General features: G+C 46.5%; 1 protein-coding gene and 1 pseudogene across 1 annotated transcript in view; both read left to right on the top strand.

Moving 5' to 3' along the window:
• Positions 1-24,475, top strand: part of LOC119456061 (receptor expression-enhancing protein 5-like) — a 60,364-nt gene extending 35,889 nt beyond the window's left edge. Inside the window, exon 4 of the mRNA XM_049669525.1 lies at positions 24,409-24,475. The gene's annotated coding sequence lies outside the window, so the exon portion shown is untranslated. The remainder of the gene's footprint in view (positions 1-24,408) is intronic.
• On the top strand, positions 1,963-16,025 carry LOC119456907 (proclotting enzyme-like; annotated as a pseudogene).
• Positions 24,476-24,584: the final 109 nt, after the last annotated feature.

The following is a 24,584-nucleotide window of genomic DNA, read 5'->3' as shown; positions in this document are numbered from 1 at the left end:
CAAGTTCTGCTTAGTTCAAGCGAACACGCTGGATTTCCCAAAGGTGTGCCATACGGCGGCTTGGCCTCAACATGTCTATATCTACGGCGGTGCACCCTTTACAGGGGTACATAGTGCATTATGCCTAATTTGTTGTTTTATTGGTGCTGATTACACGCGTATCGTTTATTTTAACTACTTCACGACAAATTCGCGCTTGTCTTGTTGAGAGATACATTTCGATATCTTTTGCAACTCGTTACGATGCTGTGGAGACACAAAAGGTCCGTTTTTTTTTCTACTGAAAGTGGTTACAAGATAACGAGATCCCAGATACGCCCAGCCGTGTAAAGTCAGCTAAGAGACAGTGTCTTCAAAAAACCGCCTCTTGTAGCACAGCCGCGTAGTAACTGCCGTTGTGAGCTGGGTAGCTACATAGGGAACTAGATACTAAAGGAGTTAGCTGAAGTCAGATATAAACCCAGGCCATTTGGCCATAGGCAGTGTAGAGCGTAGGCCTAACTCTGTTCGCTTTATATCAAGACATGCGTTGAGGAGTGCGCTGAGGCAAAGATCTAATATGTGATGCATTTTAAGCGGTTTTCTTACTTTATCATTGCCGCTGTACAGCTATGTGATGCGGTAAAGCATACTAAGAGTCGAAAGAAGTCACTGTCATGGGACATAGTACGTGTTCCTAGAAAATAGAGGCGCTCACGCGGCGTCTCCGGTCACAGTACGAGAGCCCACACGTTTAATAACTGCACTGGTAGCCATTAGGAGCTGCTTCTGACGTAGTGGCAATTATAGATATTCTTTCACGCACCTTGCGCGGCCCGTATATGAGACCATAATGGAATCCAGTAAGCGTTCCTGAATTATACACGCGGCGTCTCTGGTTACTCTATGAGCACCGAGATGTATAATAATTGAACTGACAACCATTTAAAGCTGTTTGCAGCGTTCCTGTGGCCCAACAATATAGAACGAATTTTCTCTTTCTTTCGCCGTGCCCTATTTCCACAGCTGACCGGTTATTTCTATTTCAATTTCCCATCTTCAATCGACGCACCTCGAACTTAATCTGCGCGTTTACAGTTTTGGTTGTTCAACTTTAGAAACTTTTGCGAGTTTCGAGGTGACAGCTTTTACAGGAGATAAGCGCAACGCGCTAGAACAGAAACGGGAAGTACAACCACAGCACGGACATCTTACGCAATTCTTAATATCATCAACATCAAAGCGCCATGTTTGTTCCTTTCCTTTGGTATTCGGGATCGCGCTCACTGTGGGGTGCGGCTGACACGCATGCGCAGTTGCAGCTTCTCGCCTAGTGCGCGCTACCCATCGAGAGCAACTACGTGTTCAACAAGCGGCTGGAGCACCGGCTGTTCCGGCCACTAGTGCGGACCGGGTCGCCGCCGCCCGGAGACGAATGATGCGACAAATTGCACGCGAGGTAATAACGCGACAATACGTTGCCTTTAAGTGTGTGTCACCGACGCACACGGTCTTGTCGTTCCTCGCAGTGTCTCCCCTGAGCGCTGGTCGGGTGTCGTCCCTTGAAGAAGTGGGAGGTGTTGTGCCTGGCGGTCCTTCGAGACAAAGGAGGCCTTACCGACAGACGTGCAGCTGCGGAGTGCTGTTCACGCTTGTCGTTTCTCGTGGCCGGAGAGCGTCAGCGTCACCTGGGACTGATGGACAAGCAATTAGTCCCCGGCTGCAACGGGTCATCGGCCTCGTGCGTCGCTAAAACGGCAACGTCGCTCTTGATGTGTTTCCGTGAAGCACCAGCGCCCGCCGCAACTACGACGAGGCCCGGCGCCGACTGTGACGTGCAAACCAGGAGCCCCCTTCCGACACAACAGCCACCGTCCTCTCTGGAAACGGTGGCTTTCGCGAAGGCCAGTCTCCGGACCCTGTCAAACTGACCGTCACTGATAGGCGACTAATTCTTGCAAGGGGCCAGGGTCGAGCATTCCCATGGGAACCACGTCGACGTTTGGTTCCCAAGGTGCCACCGGTTTCCTGGTGTGCGGGGGCGATCAGGCAACATTGGAGGCGGAGCCAGGTGGAACGGGGACACATCCTGGGCGGGATATTGCGAACCGGTCGAAGATTGTGAGTGGCTAAGAACTAAAGTGTATTCCCTCGTCGAGTGAAAGAGGGAAACGAAAGGGATAAAAAGGAGAGTTTGAGTGTCGCGAGCCTTCGGAGATGAAAATCAGATCATGTAAATTTGTATATTAAACCATTCTCCCATCTCTTCGACGTGGCCCTGGGCCTCTCCTTCTCCCGGCACCTGGCACGACACAATCCATGGACCCTTCGTGGCCGCTCGGACCCTCGGACTTCGCAACAGAGGTCTGTCTATGGCGGGCGGTGTGCGTGTGTGTGTGGGTCGTCCAAATTTGGCACTCACTCGTTTTTCTTTGGGCAAACGCCTCGCGCTGAAGGAGCGGCGCAGTGGCTGGTCGACTGGCGCATGAAGCGGCGGCGAAGGCCGTCGGCCTTCACCGCAGCGTCTCGCCGCCTCTCCCACCAGAGGCTGATTTACCCGGTGGGTTTCCATTCTGCTGCGACCAGCCCCTTCGGGTGAGTGCACTCCGTGTGTTCTTCTCAGCTGCCTTAGGTGGGGCCGACCACTCACTCGTTCGCTCAGTTGCGGTCAGATGTTGCCACTGAAGCTTTCACCCCATTCCCTCTTCCTTTTCATCTGGGTGACCTCCCGCGTACGACGCACCAGCGCCGGTCACATAACGCCTACGCACCGTGAACCCCTTTCACGCGCCTGCGCTTGGTCTTCTCGGTGCGTGAGGAAAGCCCTGCGTGAAGCTCATGTGGTGTGCACCATTGGAGGAGTTGGGACAGCATCTCGCGGAGTGTGCCTACAAGAACCTGGAAGAGATTTCTGACTGAGGTCAGAACGAGTTTGCGTTGAGCCTTCCTGGACCGTCCGGTTGATTTTGGGCGCTGAAATCCCTTGTGTGTGAAGAGGTGGTTGATCTAACTTCAGAACTGTAAAGGTAAAGAAATTTTCCACACTAGCACAAGATCCCGCGTGATCCGAACTAGCGTCGGCGGACGCTAGTTCAGGGCACAAATCTGACAAGATTTGTTTTGGTCATGATGACCTCTGCGCGCTTACACCGGAGGAAGTCTGCATCCAGCGGTGTCCTGTTCTTGTCTGCCTTACAAGTTCGGCATCCACGCTACTCGAATGAAGGTTGGTGTGCCTTTTTTTTTTCTTTTTTTTGACAAACCTCTTTCAGTTTTTGAACCCTTTTTATCTGCCAAGCTTGCTTTATTGTTCGATATTCACACACTGCGCGTGACTAATCCAGGATATATCTGTGAGGTAAGCCGCAAGTTGGGTTCTTTATTCACATGTGCCTTCGTTAAGCTAAACAAGACGCAGTGCGCTATGTACCGGCCTTATCATGACTTCGAGGGATTCTCTTGGTTTCCATTACTCACAGTGATCGGAATAACTATCTCATCGCTCATGCTAAAATATTGGTCGATAGTGTTTTGCTCTCAATTGAAAGACAATTTCACACATAGTTTAGATTATACCATATTGTATTTGCTGCTTCCAAAAAGAATTAGAGGTATGACGTAGTGAGAAACGAGCTTCCCGGTGAATGTGGATGAAAACGGGCGCGTGCTGATGCTTTAATCCTCTCTGTCTACTCTGCCTTTATTCAAGCAACACATGTCGGTTCATCTGTCGGTTCTCTCTCCACCTCGTACGTGCACGGATTTCGAAATTTCGCTTTTCAGTACTTCAGAACTTGATTCATTTTTTGGGATTTATCTCGGAAAGTTTCCGCCTGAGAGGAAACTTATTGTACCGCAAGATGTCAAAAGGCGTCACAGATACGATACATTGTCTCCTTCACCAAGAGTTGCGACGCTGGCCTTCGTGTAGATCGATTCATGATAGTCTCCGGTCTCGTCATCGATATCGACAAACACACAGCGTTCGAAATGGGAATGGTTCACTCTGACAATTCACCAGGCTGCATGGCATGCAAAGGCGAAATGTTCCATCTTCTTTTGAAACTATCACTATTTCGGACTGCGAAGGTAGTCGTTGATTACTTGATTGTTCAGACAGGTTGCAATTCTTGCTTTCATCGCTTGAGCCACGCCGATTTTATTCGTGTTATATACAGCGCAGAGCATCCGGCTCGAGTTCGTGTTTTTGCGTAATACCGAAGGTTCCATTACGATCGTGGATGACGGGTACACTTATAAACAGACAAGCATTCATCAATAAGGCCAGTCAGTGCCTCCTCCGTCTATTCGCAAGCAACCCTTGTCGTTCGTTAAAGTAATAGCACAGATCGTTTCCGAGCCGCCGGCGAATGCGAACGATTGTGCGCCTTCCAGGAAGTGATCACAAACTAGTTGCTGGCAGTATCGCGGCATCTATCGCGGTTCTCGGCAAGAAGACTAAATGTGCCAGCAGACGAGTTGTGCGCACTTGCGAAAGGCGATGTCCTGACCCCCACTGGACCGCCGGAGTCAAGGACGTGAGATCGCTCTGCGGAAGCCGTGCTGGGCGCAGCAAGCCCGAACTCATACCATCTTCTAAACAGCGAACACTAAATGAAAGGAATAAAAAAAGAAGCTGACGGTAAGGGGAAACGCACCTTGGTATTGTTCTTGAAAGTAGTGACATGTGAGAGAAAGCGAAGCGAAGAAAAGCAAGGACAACTACAAAATGAAGGTGGATCACGTGGGCTTCCAAGCGGCGTGTACACAAACAAAAGACAGGTCTAGGATTTGCGACAAAGAAGCTAAGGTGGGGTGAATTGCCGCGCCATGCAAAGGGCGTAAAGAGGGAAGATAACTATTAACGCCGCCTGCAACCTTGAACGCCTTTAGGACACTCGACTTGGTCAAATGCGTCTGCAGTCACATCCACGTCTAACAATAGAGAGATGGAGGAAGATATCTTTATCTAAAAGAAGAGAGGCTTGCCAGGGCAGGAGTATTCACCTACATGCTACTCCGCAAGGAAGGGGGTCGAGATGTCTAGCAATACCCGCTTCCAAATCCGTACGCTGTCTTGTGTTGTCTAAGTTGAGCTTCTCTGCCTCTTTCTTTTCTTTCTTTTTGTTTCTTTTTCTGCTTTTCCTATTTCTTGCCTTTTATTCTTGCTGGATGGCGCGCGTTCGAATACCCTGCACTCTTTTAAACATCGACCAGAATTTGCACAAATTACTCTCTTAAGTTGTTTCTTAGTATTTCGATAATTTAGAAAAGTGGCTTCGAAACTCACTTTATTAATTACAAAAATGACGCTCTTTGTGTAGGATAAGTAACTTTCCTGCGTTCTTTTCTGAGGTGTACATTCGTCGACTCAACAAGCCTCATTATACTGCCAAATTCTTGCAAAAGTCTTGTCTCTCGGTGATATGTAAATGTTTTGACGCTTCAAAAGCCTAGCCTCTGTCTCGCACCGTTACAATTTCTCAAGAGAAAAGAAACGACGTTTTTATTTGGAAATCCACATGTCAGTCGACGACCGGGCGTGCATACGATAACAAAGCATTCTTTTCAAAGCACGCGGTGTAAGAATTTTAATTAAGCAGACAGCAAGCAGCTTTTTATTGTGGACAAGTTAACACACCTTTGCTGCAGTCCTTGGCAAAACAAACACACACTCGCTGCTGTGTTGCGAAAGCTGCAATGCTAACATTTTCCTTTTTTTTGTTTCATTCCTCAACATTCAGTAAGCTCATTATCATGTACACGTTCTAATACTGAAGATTCTACCCCTTGCACCAATTTTGTTAAAATTTGTTGACGACACTACCGTGGCACTTCTTCACGTTCAAGTTTATTACAGTTCAAGTACCTCGATTCCCACAGCAAGCTCTGTGCTGCTGGCATAAAAGGGCATGCAATTCGGTCTGAGTCACATGTATGGGCCATTGCAAGAAAACTATAATGACAGTAAAATATGCGATATATTCATAATTGCCTAATGTTATTTATAAGGTGTAGGCGCACCACTGTGTAACTTAACAGGTGGCATTTCAGAATTTTTTTTCTCTCCTCTGAGAAGATTGCGCCATCATTTTCTTACCTGGCTACATCGGCTCTATCGGCGACCGCAGCCGATATGCCGAGAACGCTTGATCGATTTACGCAACACTAGACCCTTGCATGATTTTAAACCCCGTAACTTAGATTACGAGATATGAACGGTGTACTTTGCTACACTGTACACCTCTAACGCAAGGCTTGGTGATAAGATTCTAAAGGTTGTATTTTCCTGTATGGTAACAAAGTAGCTTCTAAGGTCGCGTATCGAGAAGAAACATTGTAGCGCAGAAATTCGCCTTTGAATGGTCGGAAAAACGGCACCGCAATTTGGAAGCTCGTCGTCTGAAATAAACTGTACACGTTGCAGCCTGAGTTTTCTCCGCATTCGCTAGAACGAGGCGTGCACCAACCCGTTCTGATATTAACAATGGGGAATGTTTAAGGACAGAATGTTTGTTAAAGGCCGCGGTGCAAGGAAGCACAACGATGATGTAGGTGATGATGATGAACCTGATTTATGGCGCGTAACCACAAAAGAGATAGGTCAGGAATTGGGCGGCAGGAGGTAGCATAAATAAATTTAAGAAAGAAAGCAAGACTTGGCCGGCTGAGGTCTCCTAGGAAGGAATGCTGAAGAAGAACGATACTTGTGTGAGCAAAGTAACACTCCGAGATTCTAACCGTATGGTGGTCAATGAAACCCGGTTGAGGGATTCCCATCCTCAGTCATCTGCATTGAAGACGCTTGTGTCGACTTGTCTTATGACTACAGGTAAAACACCCTGCTACTGCCCGCCACACGCAGCTTCAGCCTAAAAGGAGGATGACAGCCCCAGCCTGTACCCATGATACTATTCAGCGTCGACACCACAGCATCAACTGCATTCTTGAAAACTGCATCAAAAGTATGCGTCAACTGCGAGGTTTCGCAACAACACTGCATCCGAAGTGAGAGTGAGAATCTTTCCTGCCTTACCAGTCAATACAGTTAAGGCCGAGCACTATACATAAGGCCAGTTGAGCATCGACCTTCGCTGATGAAGGACGCAAAGGCTGTTTCCTCTACGGCTAACTACCGACGAATTACATCTAGTTAAACTCGAAGAACTAGTACTGTAATTGAGAAACCAGTTGGCTCTCTGGTGTGCAATAGTCCGTTGCTCTGAGTGCATTGCCCAGCGATGACGTACAGGTCCAGGTCAAGAGCGTCTCTGGCACGGCCATGACCTCTCTCGGGTTCTTCCCAAGAAGGCCGTGTTCTGTCCTGAATGCTTAGAAGCAGCGAGAATAGCAACGTTAAGCGGCAATTAGCGGCAACCGCGATACCTAGAGTCCTTGTTGTTGGGACATCAAGCGTGATTGAGGCTTCAGTTCCGCTGTCCGCAGTGTAATGTAGACACATTCAGGTTCTGTTGGCGCTGCCGATTAGAAAATATAAAGTAGTTAAAATGAAGCTTCACCTCAGGAGCTACTTGACTATTCATGAGAGTGGAGAAATCGTTTTGCTCGGCGAATATAGAAAGAAACGTTCCTGGCTCTTCGAGATGGAGTTTAAAGCTGTCTGCAAACAATGATACCGTATTCACAGTTCAGCAAAGCAGCGTATTAACTTCTGGCGAACTCGTAATTTTAGCTTCCCTTTGAGGACCGACATATCTGAGGTGACTAGAGCGGTAATATAAGCACTGTACTTTCGCTGTTGAACGACGTGACTACATAAGCTACATGCGCAATGCCACTTGCGAAGGTGCATTGAGATCACATTGCAGGCTGGCGAGTTGTGGCTGCAATAAAGCTTCGTATATGAGCCACAAAAATTGTATTTCTCATTTATTTGAGCTTCTGTTGGTGACGAACACAAATAAACAAAATTTCAACCTCATGGTAACAGCTTTTGAAAATCTTCCATGTCATATTTGACAGGTCGCCGCAAATAAGCTCCTCGGTTGAAAGCATTTAAAGAAATAGTCGAATTGTGTTCGGTTCGTGGTTGATCAGCTTTCAGAAACCAGCGTTGTCACACCATCGTTCATTTTTCATTAATTTAACTCCCGTCAAAACTCATTCCACGTATTTGCCGGTGAAAGTGGTATGTGCTACGGCCGTTAATGTATACAGCACTGTTATCATTTTATATAGTATATAATGTACGCCGAGAATTCGTCTGAAGTGCGTTCTCCGTGTGACTGTCACTTTAGCGTGCAGCGTGAAGGAGAGCAGGCGTTATTAAAACGAAGTAACAACGGCAACACAAGGTTTCTTTTTAAATAAAATTAGGTAGGTGAAGTAGCAATGTCGTGTGTGAGCCAACAATATTTGAACAGTCATATCGATGGAAATACTGTCCACATAAACTCAGCATCGGCCTCGGCGCCTAATTCCTGACCTCGGTGGTTCGTTAAACAAGTTCAACTGTCACCGTGGCTGATGGAGTGCATTGTAACTAGTATTGCTCGCAAATGTCATGTCGAAGAATCTCGAGTGCGTGTGACGATGTTAAATTGGACTATTGGCTCATTAAATACATGTAAAATAGTTATGATTCCTACGCATGGTGGAGATGCATAGAACACTTATGCAAGAATAAGGTGAAATGGCACGGAGAAGGCAGGCGAGGAAGTGTTCGCGTGAACAGTCCATAAACTTTAGAAATATTCCGGCATACCGAAAGTTTTCTAACAGGTATATGGCAATGGATGAGGTTACACCCTCGTCCAATGCCAATGCCCTGTGAACTAGTCAAATGCCGTGTAAACGAGTCCGTGCGAATTCCGTGTGAACCAGTTCATTTTCCAAGTGTTCGCTACCAATCAACCGGCAAATGCGACTTCAATTTAGGCTAAATGCTATAGAAAGTCTGCGTGCGTTGATCCATGACTTGACGCGATAATACTGACAGTCCACTGAAAACCATGTCCAGGGGTGAGAAGGCGGTCTAGTTGGTCTCTCGAGCTTGCATACTCCATGACAGGACAAATTAAAAAAAAAACTGTCAGCCCTTCCACTGGGGTGGAGACGGAAGACCAGCGAAGCTGTACTATGGTGGGAATGATGTATTTCCAATTATGACTATTAAGATGTGATGGTGTAATTGGTTATTTGCACTATTAAAGAAGGAGAAATATATACGATCCGGTGGTTTTCATTTATTTAGTGACCGCAGGGACAATGGCCTTATGGTCGCTACGGTACACCGCCATAGGGTGTACGGCAAAGGTTGGCACGTTCTTCATAAACACGTCATCAACGCCACGCGCGTTCGGTGCGAACGCGGGCAAAACGCCGCCGCCGTCGACAACAGTTCTGCGCGTTGCTGGTGCTGCTACATGTCCAAGTTTACACAGCTCTTCATAATTTTGAGAATAACAGCCCATAAACAAATAGCATGAAACGAAACACCGGCAGGGCATGCCTTTTATGTTGAATCTTCTCAGACTGAAGTATTGAAAGTGCGAAACAAAACACCCGGTCGCAAGATACGCATTTGGTGCGGCAGCTAAACGGTGCTGTTCGCATTGTGGAGTTTCAAAGCACGTGCATTTCGGGACACATGCGATGCGAAGCGATAGCTGTTATTGGGTAGTTTTTACTAATTACCATCAGGAGGACGACGACCAACATAGTAAGTCGGAAACTGAACTTGATGACTCAACCAAAAAGACAAGAAAAGAAAAAACTTGTCGCAGTTTCACCTGAAAGGCGAAGCATCAATTTCGATAGCAAATTTGTAGAGAGCTATACGAAGTAATGATAGTAGCTTTATCAGGTGTATAAACTTGGACATGCAGCAGCACCGGCAACACGCAGAACTGTGGTCGACGCCGTCGGCGTTTTGCCCGCGTTCGCACAAAATGCGTGCGGCGTTGGTGACTGTTGCCGGAGCCTCTGATATGATGATGATGATGATAAGTGGTTCTTGAGGGAAAGGGAAAGGTTGGCGCTATCTTCTGCTCTGATATAAATAGGCACTTGGTGCCGCAGCTAAACGTCGCCTCCCTCCCCCCACAGCCTTTCGCGCGTCGGAAGAAAGCACGTTTTCTCTGCATATATGGTGATTGTAAAGGAGGAAAGAGACGCCTACTTCTGCAGCCCTTAAGGGAGCACGGCGCAGAACGCGCGTTTGTTCTCCACCGTGGGTTCACTCCCCGTGAAAGCGCGCGTCCCTCGCGCCCTTTCACTCGCACATACAGCGTTCGGCGGCGCGCGGCGACGATTTCATCTCCATTGACGTCATACGGAACCTCACGGCGACGGCGACGGCGACACCGACGGCAGAAATTTGCTTTGGAGTGTCCATATAATTGCTATCGCAATAAAAAAGAAGACAAGAGAATGTACTTGAACAGAGCAAAAGCAGCCGGGGTCCGATAAATTAGTGCGTTATTAATATAGTATTCTTTTTCGTTGCTAGGAATCATTTAAAACAAGAAGCGCTGTAAAATCCGTCCGTAAATACGCACCATTTAGTACTCCGTATATAAAACATAGTAGGTAGCTACGTCATTGTTAATATATATAGCACGACACTACGCACCGACTGTAAGGTACCGCTGACAGTGCGTGTTTTCTTTTCTTTCTTGTTGACCAAGGGAACGTGTTCTCCGTAATCCGTTCACTCAATTTCCTCTGTATTGCAACGTCCAAGCCTATGAAGCATAGTATACGGCTCTGATCACTTTCTGCCTCGTTATAAACTTTGCAAAAGCGCCGCAAACGGTCGCTCCATCAGTGACTCCGCGTTTTGTTTTTTGTTTTTTGTTTTTTGTTTTCTTTTTCGAAAGCTTGCCCTTAGGCATAATACAAAGTATATCAAAAATACACGAACAGGCTTGACTCGTGCAAAAAATCTAGAAGTGAACGATGATACAATCCATGAATCCAACGTTCAAGGTCAGGTGGGCGGCCGGGACGAAGGCTTGTTGCCCGCAGGTGACGGAGACGGCTTAGGTGAAGTCCTAGGCACGTCCATAATAGGTGTGTCACTGTCACATTTTGAATCGTAGTGTCACAAAATGGGCACGATGTATCATAGGGACTGTTGGGCCCAGAGAGCGGTCACAGACGCGATGAGTGCGACCCCGACACGCAGCCTCCGTAACGTAACCTCCTCTCGGCGGGTTAAACCACCAGGGAGGTCTGACCCACACGGAGGTATAAGAGCTCGTGTGGTACGTCGGAGATTCGTATGCGCGGTTCCCTGAAGTGCACATTCTACGTTCCGCTCCTTCGGCACCCAAATAGTCAGTTGTGTGTCGCCTTTAAACGAGATAACTCGGGTTGAACAGGACAGCGCAATTTGTTTTCATGTGCTGCACCTAGCTATATACTTGACAAACTTCCTCGTGAGTGCAATGTGAAAGCGAGCACGGACAGCACCTGACGCATTAGCGATTATCCCCTCCGTTGTGAGCCGCGCCGGAAAGTTCTCGTCCTTGGAACGTCGCAGAAACACAACCGCTTGATTCCTGCATAGTGGCGTCGCGGAGACATCTTGCAGGCATATACGGCGGTGTGGTTCTTTCAGCAGGTCTGGCCGCAAGTCGTAAAAGAAGCTTCAAAAGGGGGCATTTCAATGCACAGCTGTCATATACTCTACGGTTTGCCCATAAATAGCCCAGCGATCAGCAGCAATAACTGCTCAGCATAACTGGACGAGGAAGTCGGCCTCAAAACGCAGCCTAAAGTGTATAGTGCGAAAGCAATAATTTGCGGAGAGCCTCGTAATAATATAGTCCTCATAAGGACAATTTTTTTGCGTGCGTTGTTATAAAGGATTTACGTAATTCTGATTTACGATCTTTCGCCCGAATTCTTGCCGGTTATATTGAAAGAGTAACTATTTTAAATTTGTCTTGGAGCACATGTAACTTCGCGTACACAATAATTGAAAGGAAGTTCGCCACGTCGTGTTTACATTGTTTTGTTTGTTATTGACCGCGCAAACGTGGCACGCCCGCAGCTGACGCAGAACGTGTTGTTCTAAAGAAGACTGCATTAAATGCAAATAAGCATAAAGGCAGCAAGACAGGCAGCCAATGGCAGTCAGACTTATATCGTGAAAGTTGGTTAACAAATTGCTTGCAAAAGTAGAGAAAGCTGGGCGGGTTGGTGTGGTAACATAACTATAAAACAGCGCCAGGAACGCACACAGCGAAAAGAAAGAACAGCTGCACCGTCCTGCTGTTTCTTTTCGCTGTCTGCGTTCCGGGCGCTGTTTTATAGCTATGTTACCACACCAACCCGCCCATTTGTTCCTACTTGTGCAATGAATTTCAAGTTCGCAGGACTCTTTTCCAGCGCACTGTCCTATTGTTTCTTTTCGCTGTCTGGGGCCCCGGCGCTGTTTTATAATTATGTAACAAATTGCTCAAAGATATTTCCTTGTCTCGTTTTGTCACAAGCAAGTATTGGAACTTTCGTCATCTTGTTTGCGTCTGTCTCGTTAAACGCAGATACCTAAAGGCTTCTATTACAACACTCGGAAGCCAGAGCGGGAATAGTAGTGAGCTCGTGCCATAGGCCAATTGCTGAACTAAGTGTGTTCCTATTGCAGATTGCGGCGTAGAGAGCAATGCTCATGTCCCCATCGTTGGAGGCCTGGACTCCATCCAGGGAGCATGGCCCTGGATTGTAAGCGTCTTGATCTCAAAGTATTTACCTGTTGGTTCCTCAGGAACGGTTCCTCTGGTACACGGTTAAGAGTGACGCCCACGCAAACTTATAGCAGATATGTTACGCTGTGCGTCAGACCAAGCCTCATAAATGAATTAAATAAGGAAAACTAAACCAAACGTGTCTAGTACCAGCAGATTGGTAACACTTTTATATCCTTAAAGAACACCTTATAACGCTCTCTTCATCTCCGATGCCTATGAGCTGTTGCATGTATGCGATTCACCCCTTACCAGAAGAAATAAATCTTCCAACTTATTTGGAACTCGTTACAACTGACTATTTATGAGAATCATATGTAAAACATTGTCGGGTTTCCCCACTAAATTACACTGTTCTGTTCGAGTGAACGCGCACCATTCATTGTCTCTGAACTTGTAGCTTATTGTAAATGGCAGAATTTAATTGTTGTTGCCTTGTCTTACTTTGTTTCTTTGTTTGCTTGTTCATTTATTTATTTTTAATTTTTTTGCACTTGGCATTGGTGTGATTTAGCAATTGATATGGCAATTGCCACGTTGTAGTGCAATGATCTTGGTATTATATTTACGAGTATGTTATCGTGTGTACTTATTCCTGTTTTATTTCGATAGCAATTATATGGACACGATAGCAATTTTATGGCCGTCGCCGTCGTCGTCGCCATCGCCGTGATGTTCCGTATAAAGTCCAACGGCGATAAAATCATCGCCGCGCGCCCTGTGCTGTGTGTGCGAGTGAAAGCGTGAGAGGGTGAGCCGGCAACCGCAGATTAATCTCGCGCACGCGAGAGAGAAAGGCGGCCGGAAGCGCGCGGTCTACGTTCACGCACGAGACACGGGGAGGAGGCGACGGAGACAGGAGGGGGGTGCGTTCTGCTCCCGCGGCTGCTGCTCACGGAGCTATTTTGAAAGCGATCTGCGATGCGGACGATATATGCGCCCGCGGGGGCCTCAACTTCAAAACGATCTGCGATGGGGACAAAGAGCATGCGCCGAGTGCCGGTGACTTCGTATGCGCTGCGCTTTCGACGTTTAGTTCGCGTTGAAGCGAGAGCCAGCGCGAAGGTCAATTTGCTCGCTGCCGCTGGCGCGCTTTCTCACTCCAGCGTTTTCACGAGCTTCCGCGGTCATCGAGCGAGATGTGTTCATGGTTACCTGCGCGCGTGACACCATGCTTGCTTGTTTATTTAGTTAATAAGCAAATATTTACAACTTTATACGGCCGATAAAACTACTATCCTTACTTCGTATAGCTGTATACTAATTTGCTATCATAATCAATGCTTCACCTTTCGGGCAAAACTGCGACTTTTTTTAAGCTTTTATTTCAATTGTACTTTTTGTATTAACTGTACTGAGCTTGCACGCTATTACGTTGTGCGAATAAAGCTTTTGTTACATTGATGCTGTTCTTAGTTGCCTTGTTACATAGCGCTTGTTTTACGTTGCTGTAACCGTAGTTTTACCCGTTACACAATGCCTTGCTGAAGGCCTGTAAGTATTCATCAATAAATATATTTTCTTAAAGTAAATAAAATAAACATGCCGTAAGCAGACACGCGGATGAGAGACACGTAGATTTTTTTGTTCGGTGTAATTAGCATTTCAATCATACTGTTCATAATTATTATAATGCCTGCTTGGGCGGCAACTATAATATACTAATAAACGCGTAAACAATTGCATACTTTATCATTCCACGCTTCGCGCATAATTTCTTTCTCCATCCATCTTTGAAACTGCGGCGCGCAGCAGGCAATGGCAAGCAAACTCACGCAGCAGAACGCACCGAGTTTCTTCAGTCCCCAGTGAAAAGTTTCTTAAAGCTTGCGTCGTCTTAGCTGAAACATTCATTGTGTGTTCACACTTTCATTGAAAATTCACCGTGCATATTTGCTTTTGAACTGGTGCACTTATTCCTGTGAGTTAGGTTTATTCGTAAGCCAGCACTAGATACGTTGTTCAAAAGGTCGATGAAAGTGGCTAAATGGTGGCTGTTCATACTTTCTACGCGTCTTATGACGAACTCTTTCACAGATATAGCAATTGTACATAACCACGAGAATGTAGCGGGAGTCCTGCGAAATGTCACCTGACGTCACGAGAGTCGTACTGCGCGCACGCAGGCACTGCTGTTCATCGACGTGGACGGCAACGGCGTCCGCTCTCCGCTGTGCGGCGGTGCGCTCGTCACACCCCGACACGTGCTCACGGCCGCGCACTGCACCTTCAGCGGCAACCGGTCGCTCACTCCGGACGCGTTCGTTGCGCGACTGGGCGAGCATGACTACCTGAGCAATGACGACGGTGCCAGCCCTGTAGACGAACCGGTGGTGCACATCGAACGGCATGAGCAGTTCAACCCGCGCACCTATCTGAATGACGTGGCTGTGCTCACGCTACGGCGGCCAGTGCCCCTGAACAAGGACATAGCACTCATCTGCCTGCCGTACGGCTTTCTGCGCGATGACCAGTACGAGAGTCGCAGTGCCAACATCGCGGGATGTTACAAGCCCTACTTCGGCGCCCCGTCGAGCACCACACTGCAGAACACGCCTGTTTCTATCCAGAGTTTAGAAGCCTGCAATAAGGCCTACAGGCGAATCAACGTCATCTTCACAGACCTCCACAACGTCACCTTCACAAACTACCTCTGCGCGGACAGTCTGACAGGCTGCCAGGACGTCTGCAAGGTGCGTATCTTGCCCTATGCAGTATGCAGTAAAACACGTAGATTGCCGTCACCGACCAACCAAAGATACCAAAAGTGCTGGAAGATAAATGTGGTGTACCTTAACTATAGGTCGGTGTCTCGACAGCAAAGAACAAAGTGACGAACACGTCAACCAAATCACCGTCATGGCGCGATTGCATGTACCCTCGTTTATAAGCAGGGGAAGTTGGCCCACTAATGTGCCGACAAAGGTTCCTACAGCCCCCAGGAGTTGTTTTGAACAGGTGCAGTTGCATTTATTGTTGCTATATTACGTGTACGCGTGGTTTGTTATGGGGGCCCAATTTTATCTGAAGAACATGCTGTCTGTCACCCAATCAGTAGTGGAGGGACCATATTTCACTAATATCTGGCCACGCTATAAGTGAAAGGGGATAACATACTGAGAACACAAAAGAAGGTGATGCCATGTACTTTCGTTAACAGTCGATTGATAAAACAGTGGAAGTCTAGCACACGAAAGTACAAGACGCCATAAATGGAGAAAGTGAGTTCTTTACTTGGCACCGACCTTGTTCGTAGTATGCGCTTCTACTGCACGTTGGTCAGTGTGCCTCGTCGCCATCCTAGCCGCCGACAAGGGCGGCGACAGCCTTTGAACAACCTACGAAGCAGGTTGGTCTTTCTTCGCAAACCATTTTGGGTAAAGAAAAAAGGCACACAAATCAAATCAAAATCATCAAAATGAGAGATGAAACGCCGGTGAATACATTTACTAAATTAAGTGTATATGACTAAATGCTGGACAATGAACGGGCGTCTTGCGATTAGCTTTCTCCAGCAACGGAGGTGCGCCTTTCTCCTCAAAAGGCGCACCTCCGTTTCGGTTTATGTTGCCCTTAGCTGTCAAACATTTAGCGAGACGCGGTATAGAAGCCCCCAGTTGTGTTTGTGGTGCTTGAACGATTGTGGCAATACAGACTGATCGACATGCACATATTTGCGTAGTTCACCACAGCCTTCCGGAAATACCACTTCATGATATATAATCATTTCTTGTGTGCGTACAAAGTGCGATCGAATTGTCGCACCCAAGCACCCATACATTTCGCACTCGCAAGGCACACACATAATTTCATCGTTCGGAATGAAATCAGACTGACGGCTACAAAACTTTTTTCAGCTCTAAGATCTTGAACAACGCGACGCAACCTTGGTGTTTGTAAGAGTGTAGCGAGCAGTAAAAGAGCAAAGGAATGCGCCAAGAAAAATTTTTTTCTCAGCAGTTCACGTGTGAATGAAACCGCGTGAAGCTTCTCTTTTCTCTATACTCAGAGAGAAAACGCTTGACAAAAAGGGCAGGATGGTCGAGTTGAAGCACATACATTCCTTTAGCCAGCTACTGTGCGCTGGGGCAAGTGAAAGAAAGAAAGAAAGAACCCGCTGCGTCATCACTGCAGCCTCTGTGCCAATTACCTCGCGATCCTGAAGCGACATGCACACGGTCCGCTCTTGTACTGGTTGAACACAGAATACCAAGTGTTCCAACGAAGACTAAGTTATTCTTAAAGACACTGCAGTAGAGACAAATCTGTCACTTTTCGGCGACACATTTACGCGCCGGTGATTAATTCGTTATATAACTTAAATCCGCAAATTAACTTCATGGTCAATAACATTAGGAAACATTCTACATTTGAGAGGCTGAATCCAGCAGTGTTCGATTTCATTTAGTGAGTATCCCGGCCGATCACCAAGTTTCGCCATAATTTCGGGGAGAATTTTCAAGCACTTAGTCTGAAACCATCAAAAAGCAGCATACTGTCAGATGGACAGTGCAAAAATATCCATTTATATCACCATATTCCACAATTCAACGTATGGCATTGCACGCTTTCCCGCATTACCCCACGCTTCCAGTGTTCTCAACCACCAGTGTTTTTTTTTTTTTTTTTTTTTTTTTTTTTTTTTGACTGACGGCTGAGCCACCACTACTGAAGAGAAACTTCAAATACTCGTCCACTTCATGAGAATGTTTCAGGCTACCACAAAGGTAAGTGGCGCAATTCACCAGTTGACCTTGGTGGATGAATCGACAGTCCACTTGGCGAGGTACATTTTGCGTACAGATCTTAAATTATAAGGCGTTACTATTTAGCTGAAGGAGTAGTTGAAAGGATGTAAGTTTCAAGGAAATGTTGCAGCAGTCAAACCAACAATGCGCCACGCCACTGAAGATGCACGTCGGCGCTGCAAAGCTGTCAAGGACGTTGCGCACGTGCTTGGATGGTTTCCACATCAATTTTTGCACAGGAAATACAATGAGAAAAATGTCGGTCTTCACTGAACCGAACGTGTCGTCGAAACATGCAATGGCACAACCTGTCCTGCCGGAAAAAAATACTTCCTCCATTACACATAAACATTACACGTGAAGCAGCCTTAAAATCAAGATGTAGGTTTTACGTCCCATGGCTACACAGTGGCTGAAACAACAAATGACGCAGTAAGGGTGTTGTAAGTTTGGCGGCCTGGAGCTTTTTTTTTTTTTATGCCGGTGTGCCACGGACATTTTCGATCGCGACTGAAACCGATGGGAACCATCGCAATTGAAAGTTCCCCGTGCGACTGGGGTATTACGTGCATCCAAATCTAGGTACATGTGAGTGTATTTGCATTCCGCCCCTGTCGTAATGCAGCTGCTGTGGCTGGTAAGCGAACTCAAGAGGCATGGCGTAGGGCATAGGAAGACCCCTCCTCTATATAGGGTATATACAGGGGGTTTCATTTTAGCTGCACCAATTTTTTTAATTGCCTGTGGCAGATAGCACAATTATAATCATTGATCTAAACAACTCGTTGAGGCGGCCATTACTTCCATGAGAAATCAAAGCACCTAATTTAATAATTAACATTAACTTTTGAATTAATTATTTTACGGAACATCTTTCAATCTACGAATTATAGCCGCTGAGTTCGCAAGGCGTATCCACTTGGCACGAATTCTCAGGACTGAACCAGTTTCGAGATGTTAATTTTCAAAGTGCCCGACGAAATGCATGGGCGTTCCAGTTAACTTTGTGCTTCAATACATAAAACAGCCTTTTCCTCAAAACGTTGGCATTCGCGACAGTCTTTCACATAGCGCTTGAGGCAGGCAGTCATTCTAGGCCAGTAGTATACTGTAGTTGGCGGATTCTGGCTAACGTCTTTGATATTTTTTAAACAGCTCCAAACGAGAAAAAGGAATGGCAAGAAAGGTGGGACGAAGGCAAGCGTTGACTCCCAACTAGTCTATTTTTCAAAAAGACACATATGATGTGTCCTTTTAAACAACTTTGTCTCGTTTGCGCTGGTTGAACAAGATGGAGCACCGGCTATCCCGGTCTCATACCCTACTGCAGTTAACGTCCTTGAGTAGTCCATGTGACCAGAGGAAAGCTCGTCAGGGCAGGCTCACAGAACATCATTGCGGAGGGATCTGGGCACGACTAGGAGATAAGATCTGTCACTGGCTTCTGTATTAAATGCGAAGCATTTCTTGGCGAACATTTGCCTCTTTGACAGTATCTATCTATCTATCTATCTATCTATCTATCTATCTATCTATCTATCTATCTATCTATCTATCTATCTATCTATCCATCTATCTATCCATCTATCTATCCATCTATCTATCTATCTAAGTATTTATCTACGTATCTATCTATCTATCAGCCTACGTCTTGGTGCTCTCATGGTCCTTTCGTTAACTTGGTATGTACCAAAATTGGCATAGTATGACAAGAGTGTATTATGAACATAAATGATAGGTCATGACATGAATGTCATGACATGCGTGTCATGTAAGTCATGAAACAGCCGCCTACGTCTTAGTGCTCTCATGGTTGTTTCGTTAACTTGGTAGGCTCCCCGCACACTCGTGTGATCTACCGGCTTTCTTTCTTCTCGCCTTCTCGCCAACAAAAGGATGGCAAGTCTAGAGAGATAACGAGGGATGTGCGCATTCCGACCTATGGTTTATCCATGATGGGACGTATTTCTGTATCAGTTAGCTGTTTTGAGAGCAAATCCGGCGTGGTTAAGGCTCCAAGGAAGCCGCTGGCGTCTCCCGTACGTGTCTCTATTGTCACGTTCGATGGGTGCGCGTGACAGGGCATCGGTATCTTCGTGTTATCGGCCAGACACGATCGCGGCATCGAATTCCCGAAGGAGCAGGCTCCATCGTGCATGTGACCCAAAAGAATCGCGGAGATTGGCCAACAAGTGTTTCGTATACATCGCACTCAGCCGGAGCAGCTTTTGTACTTATCAATCACGTCGTGTTCGTAACATATGTCAACCAATTTAAGGGGGCAAGCTGCACTTCAAGGCCGACAACTGGCCCATGAATTGTATTTTCAGTTTTCTCATTATCACGCCTCCAAGGCCCTTCATTTCACAAGATTTATTCTATAAGACTAAGAGCCTTGAGTTCTATTGGACTTTATAAGTTTTGTTCAGATAAAGATGCTTCGGAATGTTCTTCCTTGATTTCTCAAAACCACAGTTTTTGTGCCCTTTGTGTTGTAAAGGAGTCATATTTTTTGTTTTACTTGGGCTATCATTATAATTATTTTATGCGAGCATCGTCCCCCCATAAACTGCAACGTGCAACTAGTGCATATACCGGCGAGTCAACCGTGTTCTTAGAAGCTGTACTGTTCATTCAAACATCATGTCACCATACCACAACACGTTTATACACTGATTGTCTTTCATTACTTATTACGCTTACCAGACTTGCAACCACTCACCCCACCGTACATGTAATAAAATAAACTTTACACTCCTGCGCCACAGCACACATGATTCATCTCTTCTATGTTCCTGGCCATAAAAACATTTTCCGCAACGAACTGGCAGATATTGCTACGACATCGGGAGCGATTATCGGCACATTACGCCCCTGTTATTCGTCATTTAATAGCATTCGGCCTTTAATACCATTTTCTTGTTCTTTTTTACCAACCTTAACCACAATTTGAAGGTCATCCCATTGGCAGGGCGCCTGGAGTATAACTCCTAATGAGTTTGAATTAACATTACAAAGTTCAATAAGGTTGTGTTCGCTTAGAGCATATTATACCGCCTGTGGGGGGGAGTGGAAGAAGAGTGACATTACAGCATGTCTGAAAACTTTTGTATAAATTTTGTATAAATGCTCGCCATATATGTCTTCATGCGACTTGGTGTCATGCATTGAAAATGTATTTTTCCAGTTTCCTATAATTTGTCAGACGTTCAACGACATTCTTAGTATATTTGGGTCATAACACAGTTGTATGTCGTGTGTACTGTTGTTATGATCACGAACATCATAACACGTCAGAACTGTACAATGATATCAGAAACACATCCAATAACTTCAATAATTTCAAAAAAAAAAGGGGGGGGGGGATATTCTGTTATGTAGTAGTTTTTATGTTAAGTTTCGAAGCACGCAATACTGGCCCTTAGAGGGCACCTGGCGAGGACAGAACAGATGTGGAAGGAAACATCCCCCCCACCACCACCACCAAAGCAAAACAATACATATACGCTTCGGCGCCCAGTGCTGGGCACAAAGCCTCAATGTGTTTCGTTTTGCCTTGGCGAGCGTGCGTTTTCTTCTACAGGGTCTAAAGAATCTGCGACAGAGATTTCTGGTAGGCTCTTCGAGCACCGCCATCTTGAGCTGTAGTACATAATTCCGTCTGCTCATATCAGTTCAAAAAGACGGTTGTAACGTGGTCTCTAGCAGCTCAAGAAAACTGGGAAGCTGGCGCTTGTGGCGCGTGCTACGTGTGTGCTATTTTTAACGCGAAAATGTTTTATGCAGGCCTCCGGCGAAAATCTGTCCCATGTGCGTGCTTCACGCAATCATTATCATGCAATTTCTCGTGATGGTGATGCTTTACCGTTTTGTGCCTATACCTAATGGTTAGACAAGTAGGCATAGAAAGGTTAGAAAGATCCGCTTTATTAATGGAAGTGTGCTCTTGGGGACATTGATTTGTTGCAATGACAATATTTGGATATCAGAGTTGTTTTATCACGAAGTAAGTTTATGCGCCCTCTATTTTTTATTTACTTGGCGCCATGGCACTAAATTATTTGCCGACCATCTAGCGACCCATTTGACGAAAGTCGTCTGTGTAACGGGATGCGCATCGTTGTGGTCAATTAGGCACGGCTTAATATATTCAGGTATAATGGTTTCTAAGCATCCTTTGCCTAAACCAGCCAAGACAGACGGGAGAATAAAACCTGCGGGCCAAGAGCGTTCTCACTTCACATTCGAACGCACCAAGTCGGCACAGCATGAGTACCAAGGTAAGGCTGTCTGTAGTTTCCTTCACAATAGAAGGTGCTACTACGTTGCTGGGATTTTCAAGTAAGGCGCTGTTGAAATACGATTCTTGTATACCTGGAGAAGAATTCGTGTAAGTGCTTTTTGCCAGTGGCTGGCAGCCTTTGATAATATGTTCAGCGTCGCGATTGGCTGGATGCTATGCGATAAGTTAAGCGTGATAGCCTTTTTGTATATATGGGCCCTGGTTCCTGTAATGTTTTAATTCATTTATATGACGTATCACTAGAAGTTGCTGCCGGCAATATCTCATTGCCGAAGCCTCCATTTTTTACGTAATCTTGGAGTTTGTCACGATCTGCGTCACCAGAGCTATTGCCTTTCGGTATATAAGCTAAGACACCGCGGTGATTCTGGGGCCACGTAATAAATATGCAACCTAAAATAAAAGTTGACTCAGAATGCTGTAACGTACTCGAACAGCGAAATAGACGCACTGACTCGTTTGGCCTCGCCGCGAGCGTGTTAACGCCGTCACGTATGGCATTGAGAAAGCGTTCCCTGCAGGTGTTTTGTGGGCTGCCATGAAGCCGTGCCTTTCCATTACAAGTGCTGACACCTTCCGGCAAAATGATCGATCGTCGTTGAATCTCAGAATCGTCGCTGGGGAAAGGCAAATTATAGGCGCCTCAATTATCTGGCAACAACACTGCTATCAGTTACAAACGAGCAGGGATGCTACGAAAGGTGGTCTAGTTACGTGTCCAGTTTCGTGTCCAAGTCCGTTTCCAACTTTCAAGCTGGTGTCAAACAGCGAAATTGCTAGTGATTGCATTGGTATCTTGCCTCGTTGTATCAAGCACGAAATCCCGCTAGCGCCCGCACTGCGTTCGTAAACACTTTGTCACGTCTTTCTAGCCTTGTAACGTGATCTAAACTGATTTGATCCAGTGTGTAACTGAGGCGGGTCCGGTCTAACGCAGTCACCAAGTGATACGGTGACGCTGATGGGCTAGACACTGTACTGCGTTTTCAAGACGGCAGAGACCGATTATGTGCTCTGTTAACGAACTTAAAAGCTTCGAGTCGGGCCATTTTGTTCCGTTAGTAAGCATCGTGCTCACATTACAACAAGAAGCTGTGCACACTCTGTGATGACGAGTGCTTGTAGATAAAGATGTCTGCAGTATGACAAGGCCGAGATTGGGAACAGGCGCTGTCAGCATGCAGCTGATCCAATCACGGGCGATTTTATTTTTCACCCCTTTTTTTTCACTTTATCGTAACACAAAAAGTATATTTGCACTGCATGATGGGTCGTTATATCTTACTGTCACATTTCCTGTCCTAGTGATATACCCTATAGTTTTATCGTGTCCGCCCCAAATGTCTCGCGAACGGAACCAGCAGGAGTGATAAGTGGCTCGCTAAGATAGCTGATGCAAAGGAAATTAGTCAGCGAAAGTATAGACAGTACGACAGAAAGAAGTGACACGTTGATAATAACTTTTTGATAAGATTTCGGATGGAGTGAGAGGAATGAGGACATGCCAACGCAGACCACAGGAAGGTTGGACTTTGGTTGGCCCGGACGGCATACAAAGATTGATATATTACGAAATTAATATCAATACCATATTAAAGTAGCGTTTTAAATTATTTTATTTATTGTTATACGCCTTTTTGCTTTATCCCTTTACTCTTGATTCCTTCGGCCACCACACCAGGCATAAGACGCTGTGCTTGTATAGTTTAATTGCAAACTACAGGCGGAGACGAGCGCCTATCTTTGTTTCAGGCAGTTATACTTCGTATTAATACTTTCCATTATAGCCTGTCAAGAAACTTAGCCAATTCACTATCGACTAAGTGTAATGAAGTCGACCAAATGCTTAGCAGAAAGCCAGTGATTTCTTTCGTACGGCCTCCTTACACATGGAATCTGAGTTCCATCAGCAGAAGGGTATTTCCTCAAGCTTTGGGCCAGGAACACATTTACTGGAAAGCAATGCTATGGCAGGCGCACGCAGATACGTTGCACGGAACTTGACTGGAACGCCTTTGGAGGCAGTGACTTCTCACAAGACAGCCTATTTCCGCCAGTTGACCGGTTATTTCTATTAGATTTCCCATCCTCAACTGAAGGCTACTCGACTTCAGTCGGCGTGTTGTGGTTTTGGTCGTGCAACCGCAGAAACTTTTGTGAGTTGCGAGGTGACAGTTTTTACGGGAAGTAAGCGGAATGCGCCCGAGCAGAAACTGGAAGTACCAACGCCGCACCGACACTTAAGCAATTCTTAGTGTCTTCAACGTGAAAACGCCGTGTCTGTTCCTCTCCTGGAATTTTGAGGGTTCAGCTTAATGCCGGTTGTGCCTGACACGCATGCGCAGTTCCTGCTTCGCGCCTGGTAAGCGGTGCCCATCTCGCGACGGGTAGGACTAGCTTTACAAGCTGCTGGCGTATACCGGCTGTTCCGGCTACTGGGGGTCATCGGGTCGTCGGCGGCCAAAACCGCGTCGCGTCGCGGCGACTCCAGTCGCCGCCCCGAGACTAGCGACGCAACAACGCGACAAGATCAACGCGACAAGTTGTCCTCCAGTGTGTGTGTGCGAGTGTGTGCGTCGCGCACACTGTCTTGTCCTTCCTCGCAGTGTCTCCCCTGATCACTGCTCGGGTGCCGTCCCTCGCAGAAGATGCCGACTTCTCGGAGGTCTCTCGGTGGCGGCCGCTGTGCATGTATGTGTCGCCCCGATCCGGCAATAAAAAATGTTTCTTTGGGGAAACCCCCCTCGCTTACGGAGTGGCGCAGTAGCTGGTTGACTGGCGCATACAGCGGCGGCGGCGAAGGCGGTTGGCCTTGAGCGCAGCGCCGCCGCGCTCTCTCTG

The sequence above is a fragment of the Dermacentor silvarum genome, chromosome 6 (genome assembly GCF_013339745.2).
Source record: "Dermacentor silvarum isolate Dsil-2018 chromosome 6, BIME_Dsil_1.4, whole genome shotgun sequence".
In the NCBI taxonomy this organism is placed as follows: domain Eukaryota; kingdom Metazoa; phylum Arthropoda; class Arachnida; order Ixodida; family Ixodidae; genus Dermacentor; species Dermacentor silvarum.
The sequence above is the reverse complement of the archived record's forward strand: the minus strand, read 5'-3'. Positions and strand labels throughout refer to the sequence as shown.